This window comes from Ursus arctos, unplaced genomic scaffold, assembly GCF_023065955.2.
Source record: "Ursus arctos isolate Adak ecotype North America unplaced genomic scaffold, UrsArc2.0 scaffold_8, whole genome shotgun sequence".
Classification (NCBI taxonomy): Eukaryota; Metazoa; Chordata; class Mammalia; order Carnivora; family Ursidae; genus Ursus; species Ursus arctos.
In genome coordinates this window covers 80,051,511-80,064,381 of record NW_026623100.1, presented here as the reverse complement: position 1 = coordinate 80,064,381, position 12,871 = coordinate 80,051,511, and the positions used below count along the sequence as shown (strand labels likewise).

Here is a 12,871-nt window from a genome sequence, read left to right as displayed (position 1 = left end):
TCGGGTCTTCTAGGGCAATGTTCTTTATACACATCCCACTTTTCTTTCTTCCTTTGCATGAAATGGATATGACCATTTGTCGTATATGAAACTTTGTGAAGAACTTCCTGAAACTCCCAGCTCTATTCTCCTACTTCGATTCGAACTGGGTCCATTCAGAGGCTGAATCTATGAATTCAATACCTCCCTCCAAGCACCAAGAGAAGGAGGACGCAGACGTTAATCTACAACAATCTCAAGTAGTGCATAAATAAGACAAGGTACGTAAGATGGTCTTTATTGATCATAGCCAGAGTGAATGACATGTGCTGCCAAAGTAACAAGAAGTTGCCTTTACAACGCAATCTTTGAGCACTTACTTTATACCCTGTATGTACCATACCATTGTGTTTTTATGTTGTTTGCTTTTTGCCTTGGCCATTGTGTTATTTTAATACCTTTTTTTTTAAATCCAAGAAGTTCCATTTGACTTGTTTTTAGAATTCACTTCTCATCATGGTATCCACGTTACTTTGAGTATGATTTCTATTTTTTACATTTTTTTTTTAAAGATTTTATTTATTTATTCGACAGAGATAGAGACAGCCAGCGAGAGAGGGAACACAAGCAGAGGGAATGGGAGAGGAAGAAGCAGGCTCATAGTGGAGGAGCCTGATGTGGGGCTCGATCCCGGAACGCCGGGATCACGCCCTGAGCCGAAGGCAGATGCTTAACCGCTGTGCCACCCAGGCACCCCTATTTTTTACATTTTTAATCACTTTTAACATTTAATTTCATGGTTTCTTCCAGAATATTCTGTTTTCTATCCTAGGGCACAAACTTCTTGTTTATTGCTTTAGCTGACTGTCTGTCATGGTTGTTCATTTCCTCAAATGGTGTGTAATTTTGTCATCTAAGCTCTCTTCAGCAGGGTTTCGGGTTTCTGTGGGTGTCCCATACACCGTATGTAGTTATAGTATTCCTACGGAGCAGTTTTATATTTGTTTGCTGTTGGCCTAGGGCTTAGAATCTTCCTTCCTAGATTCTACGGTAACTTCCCTGTACCATTATCAATCATGTGCCTTAGATGCCACGCTGTTTACAGGCACAAGCCTGATTCCTTAGTAGAGCCGTTTTACTCGCATCCAGAGTCATAGGCAAGTGGTAAGCCTCCTTTTGGCTTCTCCAGGCCCCCACATGTGGTTTTTCTATTATGTTCCATGGAAGCACTGATCATTTCTGGATCCTATCTTTTTACTGGGACTCCAGCTTCCCATTGTCAGTTGGCCCAAATCAAGATTTATAGTGTCTGTGTGAGCCACCAACTTCCAGAGCCCAGGTCTGATCAGGAGCTCCAGAGACTGTCATGGTACCAGAAGAAGTCCACTGCTTAGGCTTTACATTCTCTTATCTTAAGTTTTGGTGTTAAAATATATTCTTTTCTTCCTTTTGAGCAAGCCTCAGTATTTTGAAAGACTGTTTTGTTACTGACTACTCAGCCCTCTTATGCATTTCAAGGAGGGCTGTTCACCCCTTGAGTCTAACTGGTTGCCTGGGTGCTTTGCTTGTTCAACCACCTCTCCTGACCACTTCTCAGTGAATGTTCTAGTCCAAGCTGCTGATCTTTTTGGTTGCCCACATGTGTCTCCTCCTTCTCTCCCTTTACTCCTGCACTTCAGGGCCCCCATCTGGACACTGCCCATTTCCAAGGTCTAGCTCAAATCCTTCCTCCTGTTAAAGCACTTCTGATATGGAATGAGTTTGGATTCTTTCTTTCCCATCCAGCACATCTTTCCTTCCAGCACAAATTATCTGCAACAATTCTGGCATTTTTTGTGGCTGTACATATTTTTAAATCACAGAGTTGGGTATGAAACATATGACTTTATTCTTCTACAATGTAACTTAATATCCATCTTGGGCTCGAATTTCAACTATCGCAGGAAAGTAAACCTCACTGATTGAAGGATAATTCAGTCACTTCTGATCTCTTTTTTTCCGTCAGTAAATCCAGATTTTTTTCCCTTACTTCGTTTCTGCCTTTAACCTAGGCTGATAGCACTCCTCTCAGGCTAATGTTTCACATGACATCTGGAGGAAGGTAGTCTTGTTGAGGTCAGACTGTGCTCTCTGCTGGCATCCCTCTGAAGAGAGCCCAGTCCCTGTTAGTCTTTGCTCATTGGCCTTTAGAACCCCTGCAGCCCCTACTATGTCCATTGTTCAATCATAATCTCTACTTTGGAACACGTGTAGTCTGTGTCACAACTAGAAAGATCATTCCATTGGCTCTTATCTCCACTGGCAAGGAATAAAGGCTTAGGACACGTTGGAAAATCGGCGGTGCTCTCCCCCATGCTAGATGGTTGTCTCTGTGAGTTCTCCTGCTCCAGGGTCAGGCTAGATGGAGACTCCACTGAGTCCTAACGCTGAATTCTGTAAAAGCAAGCCACAGGTTGCCTTGCTTTTGCATTCTCCCACCCTGAGGGAGGTTCTAGGACTAACCACCCAACTGCTTCCTTCCTAGGATGGAACGTGAAGTCAGCATGGGGAGCAGGAAACCCACACTCACTCTGACTCTTGCCTGTATGCAACTCTAAGAAACAAGTCCTACTTGTACAACGAATCCACAGAGATTTCCAATTACCCCTCCCTAAGACACAGGTGAGCTACAGAAGAGAAAAGCAGCCAGTTATGTACATGTTCTACGAAATCCTGTCATTTGGAGATAAACTAGATGCTAATTCCTTCAGATTGGTTCCAGATAATCAAAACTGAAGTTTGAAACTCTCAGCTAAGTTATGACTAACATCTTTCTCTCTGACGTTCTCTAATAAGGGCCCTGCTGGTAGGGGCAGGGGGAAATAAGGAAAGAAGGGGTTTTACAGTCACATATTTTAATTTCAGATACTACCCTCAGTGTTCTTGCATATACTGTACTGCCATTTTTTTTGGTATGTATTATTATTACCATGGTCTCCGCAAAGAGAAGTCAAAGAACATCCTAATGTCTTTGAAACACCGGGCTCTGATGGAATGCCTTTGGGGGTCAGTCTAACCAAAGAGCAAACTTCAGTTCTGTTCCAGTACTTGTGAGTGTTGAAACATTTGTCCCTGTGGGCATTGGGACAAGTATCTCTATTTTAAATCTAAAAACAAACCATTCAGCTTTTCTTTTTTAAATTAATTTTTCGGTAATGTATACCATAAGTATAGTAACAGGTGTTCAATGAATGTACTAAAATGTACTATACTCATTAACTATATGTAAATTTTATTTTTTTAAATTGCACACTACTTCAGTCCTTAATTACCATGTCATCCTTGGCCCTTCCTGAAGCCCAGCCCTCACCCTGGTATTAGGAAGGGGCTGAAGATCAAGGAGGAAGCAAGAATTTCCATTACATTACTCCATAATATTTCTTCCATAATGATAATTTAAAGTGATTTTTATTTTAATGAATTAGGTGTGATATTTAAAATGCCCACAGAATCAAAGCAACCTCATCATCACAAACATATCCACTGTGCTTGCTTTAATTCAACACTTACATTACATAGAAATGATTAAATAAGTGTGACTAATATTTCTCATTCTCCACCTAAACTTTTTCCTGCTGATGTCGGATTTGATGGCATTTTATGTAATTTTTTGGTATCTTAAACTGTTTCTCTAGCTGCTACAGAATGAGCATTAATATTAATACTACCAAATGAACATATTATACTATGGATTTAAAACTTGTAATCAACTTTATAATTAATTGGTGGTGCTTTTTTCCCCTAGGAACTGAGCTAATGAGGCATATTTAATTAATTAAAATAACCACTAGCTTGTATGGGGTGAACTGGATTGATCACAGACACTGTCACATTGCACTCTGATCACAATCTCGAAGGGCAGGAGCTCCTTCCTGCTGTACTTAGCAAGAACTGGAGACTCCCTCAGTCTGAGGTATTTGCCCCAAATTCCTTAGCCAATAAGCTGTGGAAACAAGATTTGAACCCAGATTCATTATTCCTCTGTTTTTTTCTACAACTCACTGGCCTCCCCAATTAAACCCATACATCTGAGTTGGGTAGGGAAGTGGTTTCTCTTATTGTCAAATTTCATCTGTTTTGTACATTCCCCTCCCCGACTCCCCAAGTGCTTCCCTCACCTTGTTAAGGAGAGTACGAAGGCTTCTGCCTACTCAGGCATTTCTCTGATGTAAAGTGAGATCTTTGCAGCTATCCTCTCTAAAATGAGAGCATTCCAGCCAGTGTTTGCAAGTGGCTGAGCTGCTGAAGAGATCATACCAGCTCCCTAATGGTGTGAAAAGCAATTTCACATAAGCCTATTTCAGAGCTGCACACTCCATCCATTAGCCAGAGAGAGAGAGACAGAGACAGAGAACCACTAACCATTCCTTGCTGTACAGACCACTGTAATTAGAGACAAAATGGATGCGATAAATTCTAAACCTTGGGAGGAAGTGAGCTTTTCCTGGAAAACCTGTTTGCAAATGGTACCATGCTTCTGCATTTTTCTACCCCGTGAGTTTTCTGCATCTGCTATTTAAATATAACAGCACATATGGTAGCATCATTTTGCAAAGCGGCATAAGAGAAGATGGGGAAACCATTACCCTCTCTGCTTCCACTCCTCCACCCACCCCTATGGCCGTGTGGAGGATCTGGAGAGCAGGGACCTGGAAAGAGGAGTGACCCCTTGGGGGAGGGCCACACTCCACCCACCTTCCTTCCCCTGCATCATCTGCCCCTGAGGTTTCAAGTTCTCTCCCACCGGATGGTCCATATCCCATTCACCACAGAAGAGTGGGACCCAAGCAGCATATTTCTAACATGCTATTAACAGAGGTATTTTATAATAGATGGAATCTTCATACTTGCTTTATGTGGGTCTGTTTAAGACATGAAAAAGCTGTTCGAGTTTCACTTGGTGACAAGCTGGAGCAATAAGAAACCTCTGAGGTCACCTCATCTATCCCTCTACCAGCACCTCCTGTGTGTCGTCTAAGCTGACTCTAAGTGAAACAAGTGGCTGCCGCTGCCCAGGAAAATCACTCCATGGTCAGAGGAGAAAAACTTTCTCTCGTGTCCAACTGAAAGTCTCCTCTTCTAATTTGAGTCTGTTGACTCTCAGCTAAAGGGGCTTCCCCGTGAAAGGACTTTTCCTCAGCCTGCTCGTGTCTGACACTACCCCCAAGCACGGGGGAAGCTTCGAGCTGGACGTGGCAGGACATGTGGAGAAAAGTGAAGTCCCAAACACCCACCAACTCAGCAGAGCAGCTCTGAGACCCAGGACCTGGGATGCGGAGGCAGACTACACCGAGGATGGCATCAGGCCAGACACAGAACCCTCCAAGGGAATCAGGTCGGCTTCTCCAAAGTTAATTCTGGAACAAAGGGCCTTGTGCCTCTCTTGGGTCTTGCTACCCAGCATGTTATGTTGGAGACAGACACATCAGCACTGCCTAGGAACTCGTTAGGAAGTCAGACTCTCGGGTCCCACTCTAGAAGTACCAAATCCGAATCCACATTACCAGGTCTCTAGGTCACTCCTGGGTACATCAACATTCGAGAAGTGCTGCACAAAGCCGTTGTTTCCAAACTTGACCTTAGTGGAATCACTTGGGGAGCTTAAAAAACTTCAGATGCCTGGTTCCTGCCTCCAGAAATTCTCATTTAATTGGTCTGGGATGTGGCTGCGCAGAGAAATTTTTAAATCTCTAATGTTCGGCAAAATGTGAGAACTGCTGCTCTAAGGTGCTCCCCCCACCCTCCAAGGTCTCGTGGAAGCCCACCAACCTCACGTCACTGTCACCAACTCCCTGCAGCCCGCGCTCATGTGGATGCGACACATCACCCACTGGAGTGCCCAGCCTGCTGTCCCCTTGCCTTGGCCCGCCCTGCACAGGGGAGCAGAGCGGGGAGACTGCAGGCTCTAATCCAGCTCTGCCTCTATAGCTCTGCAGCCCCGGCATTTAGCTTATCTCTAATAGTTTAATAATGGCACCTGCCTCTTGAGTTTGATAAGCAGGCTAAATGAGAGATGCAAAAGGGGCCAGGCTGAACAAGCCCTTTCTCTCTCCTCCCTCTAAAGGACCACTGATCCAACACTAAAGAAATATTCATAAAACCCAAATGATCTCTAAAATGAGGAAGGGGGCAGAGGCTGGCTGTCAGTCAGTACAGTCTTAACCAATTTCTTTCTGAAAGATGGAAAATGGCTGGAAACCTGTTGGCAACTGAACCAGCAACAGAAGGAAGAGTCCAGAGAATGCTGGGAAGGGATCGGAAATGGGGTGGGATCACCCTCCAGGAGATTCTGGGCTGACCCTACAGGACCAGGAGGCGGATGAGAGGTGGAGGCGGAAGCCTGGGCATTAACCACTGGCTGCTCTCCCACTCAGCACCCACCCCACCTTGACCCTTCCTATGGAGAAGCTGTCAGTTTGGGTTTCCTTGGCCTCACGGTCCTTCCTCCCACAGATGATTATTCTGATTTCTGTGTCTCAGGGACTCATCTACTGTTGAACTTGTCATGCGGTTCTGAAATACGTCTGTCATTCTATAAAAAGGTCCCTGAAACACAGGGACCAGGCCTTTACCATCTTGCTCCCATGCATCCATGGTCACAAACAGTCCACTCAAATAGTTTTTGTGGAAGGAAAGCGCTTTTTCTAATTTGCTTTCATTCTACTCCAGAGCCTAGAAACTTCTCTCTTGCCCAGCATATGACGCATGCATCCTCGAGCAGCTTTCCCTTTCCCCTTCCGGTCCTACTATCCACATATGCCACCCCCTTCCAGAGACCCTATTTCCCAGCCATGCCAAATATAAAAGCTCAAAATTAAGGCATATTGTGCAAATGGGCTAAAGAATGCATAATGGAATACCTAGCTGGTCATCTTCCACAGGATGGCATTTCCTTATTAGTAAGTTATGCTCTACCCTTAGTCTGCTCCTGAGTTTCCCTGATTAGAAGCCTTAATTTATCATCATCAAAATAGAAAGGTTTTATTTTTTTCTGCAGTCTCCCATTAACCAAGCTAACAAGACTGATTTACAAACCAGATGCCAATTTGTCGCTGATCCACCCACTTTCACGTGCCAACTCTGCCTTTAGATATTAATGCAGTCAATTAATGCATTCAGTTCATTAAAGCTACGATTTGCAAACTTGGAAGCTCTTCTGATGTATGGAAGTGTTCCTGCCTGTTTGCTTCTCCTGACCTATGCTGATTTCACTGGGGACACTACAATGCTACTGCTACATTTGTGGGGGAAGAAACACTCCGACGTAGGCCATAAGCAGCAAAGTAACTGCTCCATCCAGAACGTCCCATTCTGTGTCTTTATACTCATTTTTCTATTGGAATGCCCCTTCCAGATTCACCTACTTGACATATATTTATTATTTTAGGGCCCCCACCTAAATGATATCCTTCTCATCAGCTTTTCTTGAATCCCACAAGCAGCTCCTTTGAACGTCTGTTACACTTTGCTCATCTTCCTGTGACGGAATTCCGTTTATGCCAGCTAACACGCAGCACTAAGTTCTAGGGCTGTGGAGACAAAGCATCATCTCTGCTCTTGAAGAACCAATGATTAGTGGAGGAGATAGGAATTTAAACATAGAGCATTTTATGATTTAATCTACTGTTAGTAACTGGAAACGACCGTAATAAGGCAACCCCAAGTTTTGTCCAATTATAACCATGACAGAGTACTTAGTTGCAAGCCCAAGAAACTGAGTCTGGCCATGTTAAGCATAAAGGGACTAATGTTGCAGACGAACTTGCAAAAATCACTGGGAGGACATGAACAGCAGACTTATGGACAGATCACCAGGGGCAATGCCCCCAAATCACACCACAGAGCTGATCTGCTGGGGATGGCCCTGGGCTGCCGTCCGGCAGTGACTTCTGCATCTTGCACCCAGACATACCCCAACTGCTACCAGCACCACTTTCCAGTAAGCAGCTGGGCTGTGGCCGCCACTGCCACACCACGGATTTTCTGTGGTCTCTGCATCAGTGAATGTTCACACCCATGGCAAGTGTGCCTCATGGCAGACCCCAAGTCTGCGCCCAAGCTTCAAGGAGGTCATGAGAGCAAGTACCTGACATGTGAAGCTTCTGCACTGGGGGGTAGGTTCACAGGGCTCCTAGGAAAGCAACCAAAGATCTCCAAAGAGAGAAGAGATGCTCGCTCAGATGCTGGGCAGCCAAAACAACGAGAGGTGACCGTAATGATAAACACCTGCTTTTAAGGATGCTCTAAGATCCTAACAAGGACGCAGGCCAATGTCTGCCTGAGAGCAAGAGCAAGACTGGGGTGGAGGGGGTGAGCAGGGAGAAAGGTGGCTCCCTATCTTCCTCCTTCTCCTTAAAAGGGCCAGAGACAGAAGTACAACAGAACGAAGTGCAGGATGTAGAGGGCCCCACAAAGTGTGTGGTCTCGCTGCCTCGCCCTTATGTATTAAGCCGGGGCCTTGAAAGTCCAACGGTCTTCCACAGGGCACACAGCTGGTTGGAAGACAAGCTCAAACTAGAAGTGAAATCCCCAGCTCTCTACCCAGTTATCTTTCTACTAATTACTTTTTTGAAAATGTTTACTCTCTAAATTACCTCCGAAAAGATTTGGCACAATACAGATTTCTATGCAGGTTTGTCTGTGGCAGGTCAAAATTACATCAAGTAAGTCTGGTCCATAATAACTACTTTCACTATCAGACTCAAAAATATGTAATTAAGTATTTCCCAGGAAATGTCGCAGATCCTCCTGGCCATCATTTTTACAAGCCCAGACACACAGCTTAGGGTAATTTCACTGCCTCTAATGCAGGTTTAGAACTTAAACTATCCTGATTTGCTCTGGCCCAACAGTGTGAATTTGCACACTCTGGTTGGTTGATTAGTACGTCTGAGTGGTTCATTCTGGTTGAGGGTGAGATATAAAAAGCATGTTTGGGACAGTTTTCTAGCAACTAATGCTCCACGCAGATTGGGTGATGGATGGTGCATCCGAAGGCAGCAGTAGACATTCGGGTTTCAATCTCTCCTTATGGGCTCTTTAAAATCCAAGCTGTGAAACAGCAGCTGAAGCTTTATGTCCAGCCACTGAAGCCAAGACCACACAGAATGGGGTGAGCATGTGTGCAGAATGTGGGGCGGGCTGCTGTGGGCACAGCCTGGGGGTCTGTGGGTAGGTCATGCTCAGGAGTCCAGAACTCCTGATTATTTTACAAGACCCTCACTCAGCCTCTTTATAATCCAGAGCCAAATGGGAGGGACGTAGCAAGAAAGAAGCAAATGGTTTCAATGACTTGAAGCCTAAATGAGAGGAAGAGCAGAACGTTTCAACACTGCAGCAAACTTCTCCAGTCTTGGGAGCCATCATGTGATTCTCTGAGGTCTCAGAGGAACCTCACCTGGAACCATCCACAGCTGGGCTTCCCACCTCCCCTGCAAACCTGGTCCTTCTCCAGATTCTTCTGCAGTCGCTGGTGCCACCTCCTGCCCGACCACCTATGCTAGTGGACAGTAAGGTTAAACATGTTGCTCTTCAGATTGCTAGAAACTTTGATCACAGCCATTTCTGACCCCTAGAGAAGTGACTCTATTTCTTGGCATCCATAATTCTTCTACTTAGTAAAATACCATAGGGGGCCTGTTTTGCATTGGAAAAGATGAAGCCCCCAAGAGGTGGCCTGGGAAAGAAAGAGGTGAATTACTCAGCAATACAAAGTGAAAGGGTCTGGAGGATGTTTGGGCTCTCTAAGCAGGTAACATGCCCCACAAAGGAAAATGGAGAAAAAGCAGGAGACACATGATGAGTCGTGGACCACATTTGGTAGATGACAGTGAAGTCAGAGGAGCAAATTATCATGAACAACCATCAGAAAAAGGTGTGTTCACTAGGCCTGTACCATTCGGAGACAAAGCAGCATCTTCTGCAGAAAGGCACGAGGAAGGCAGGAAGACAGTCCTCGAGCAGTGAGGCCAAAGCTCCCAGGGGCAAGCTGTCCCAGCTGGGGAGGGGGGGGCGCTATAGAAGCGACATTAGGTGAATGTGGCAAACATCAGTCATCCCAGGCAGAGGGCTGATCGGATGGACGTGGAGGGAGGGTACAGGGAGGACCTCAGGGTAGGGTGACAGACTTCTGAGTCACAGTTTGTTAAGGTCACAAGCAGCACCTGCTTCTGATCAGGGCTCCCATATCCTGTTGTCAAGAGTTTTCACGTGAGGGAGTAGCCACCGAACTTTCGTTTGCTTCATCTCACTGTTCTTTGGAGTCTGAGCTTCACCCAGACGGCCCTGGCATGCGCACATGTTTGGACACTTTCTGGGGAAGAGTGGAAGTAATGGAATCCTTCTCAGAAAACTCCATGGGAGTAGGGAGTAGGGATAGAAATGGCATGCTCTTCGGGGAACTGTGCCCAAGTTTTCAGAGAAATTCCCAGGTCCCTATCCCCTATTATTTCCCGGCTATATTCTAATTTTCAAAAGGTTAAAGAAAACACAACTCTCACACAAATGTAAACACACGCCAAAGATTTATTCAGCTCATTATTAAGTGAGGAAGCCACTAAGATGTTAATGCTTGTTCAGATGAGAATCTGAGGAGCTGTATATTTATGTGTGATTTAATAAAGGAATGTTAGAAAAAGACGTAACTGGTTAACAAATTATGGGGCCACACACCATCATCTTTGTGGCTATTTTTTTCCCTACTGGACATAAATTATTTGCACCTCCACGAGATAAAGATCTACACATTAATCTCTGCACCACAGAGCTGTAAAATAGCCCAGTCTCCAGGAAGTCAATCAAAGGTGTAAACCCAGCTCCACCCTGAGAAAACACCTAATAATCTTATTTGCATATTTCCAAATTTCAGATAATCTTTCTCACACTAGAAAGCTCTCACACACCTCCTCCCAGATTCTCAGACAAAACTGTTAGTAGGACATACAAAAAACAAACAAACAAACAAACAAACAAACAAGCAAAAACAGTTCAAAGATCCCATTAATCTCACAAAAGACTTTCAAGTAAAAATAAGATATGGAAACAAACATCCCCCACAGTGAGGCTCCCAGAACCTAGACAACCGTTGGCCAGATGAAAAGCACAGATCGCTCAGTGGCACGTTTATAAAAGGACATTCTTCTTCTGACACACATGGAAAGATTTCTTGGAGCACAGACTCCCACAGGAATGCACCGTTTTCTTAGTCCTCTAGTGGATGAAGGGTCCAGTTGATCTTTTTGTCATATAGGACGCGTACACCAAATTTCACGCTGGGGGAAATTACCCTACTCGTGTTTGTTATTTGTTGTCTCTGAGCTTGCCCAAAGGAATCGGGTCACCTATCATTGAAAAGAAAATACATCATTGGGCTCCATAATGCTGGTCTGTTCTTTCTTGTATGCCTTTCATACCTTACCCTTCAGCAGAGAAGTGTTTTCTCACACACAGGTATCAGCACCAGCTTTTATTTCAAAAGGCTACCTTAGCAATTGCATTCTTAGCTGGTCCCGCACTGAAAGCTCGAGAAGACACACACGATTTTATGAAATGATGTGTCAGGAAGAACTCTGTATGATAATGGGTGTCCCCCAGAGAGCTGAAATGGCTCCTGTCCAGCCTAGAGGAAATTCAAGAGCTGCCAGGTCAGGCAACTTGGCAGAATCTTTGTAGAGGACCAGCAGACCTGAGTCCCCCTTCTGTGAGAAACACAGGGAGCCCCAGGGGCCACACCCACCCCCGGTCCACGGTTTCTTACGCCTCTGCTCCTCTAGTGGATCTGCAATAAACAGACAGGAAAGCAACATTCCGGGCGCCAGGAGCCCCCAACCTGGACCTGGGACCAATCTGGGGTCTGGCCAGCCTCACCAGACAATCTGAAATTTTTATACTCTAGGATTTTTCCTGCTCTAGGAATGGGAAGAACTGAATACATCAGCCAAATATCTTTACAGCCAGAATTTTCAGTATAACAAAAAGATTTCCAAGTCCTAGTCACATTTAGATCAAGGCACATTAACATAACAGATTTCTAGGTCTAACTCAAGAATTTTGATGATCTATTACCGTTTGTCATAATGGGATTTGGCCTTTACTATAATTGAGGGTAAGAAACGCAGAACTGGACCATAAGTCCAAAATTGTTGTGTAGAAGAAGCTCTCTTCAATCATTTTATAGAATGCATTGATTGCTGGAAATATCATCTTACTCATTCCATGTGTTTCTAGATTTCAGTTTTCTAAGTGCCATAAGCCTACCTAATTTTACCATGGGGCATCTGTAGATATATTTCTAACATGGAACAAAAACTTCAATAAATCTATCCAGTTAGCTGTGGATGCCATTATAACTTCAGGGTTTTTTTTTTCTTCTTCTTCTTCTCTTTTTCTATGCAAGTTAATAATATTTAAACTGTTTAAATGACCCTTTTCCTGTTTCTAAGCAGAAATTTAGACCTTATTTGTACAAAATGTTAAAATTCTGGCAAAAAATGCCTTGGCCTGGCATACTCTAAATCCACCACTTAAATGGAAACTGATACCTTCAAAGTCATGAAATCTCTGCCAGCGAGCACAGCATCAGCAAACCCAGAAGCCGTAATGATGCCCCGCCCTGAGGCAGTACCTTGGTCAGCGCACGGAGCTTTGAAAACCAAATCGATATGGTCTCCAGAGTAAAATATAAAGTGCACCGAGGAAAAGTGTGGGCCCAGAGTCCTCTATCAAGGATTGCAAGAGCAGTTTTGTGACCATTTTAAACACTTCTCACATACTTTTAGCCTTGTGGAAACACATCCCTTCTCTTTTATACTCACATCTGTTTCCTGTGTTAGAATATAAACATCTTCAAGGAACA

General features: G+C 44.4%; 1 long non-coding RNA gene across 1 annotated transcript in view; it reads right to left on the bottom strand.

Annotated features, from left to right (window-relative positions):
• Positions 1–1,426: 1,426 nt before the first annotated feature.
• LOC130543150 (uncharacterized) overlaps positions 1,427–12,871 on the bottom strand; it is a 121,762-nt gene continuing 110,317 nt past the window's right edge. Inside the window, exon 4 of the long non-coding RNA XR_008958254.1 lies at positions 1,427–12,871. This exon is cut by the window's right edge and continues 19,273 nt beyond it. This is a non-coding gene — a long non-coding RNA (uncharacterized LOC130543150).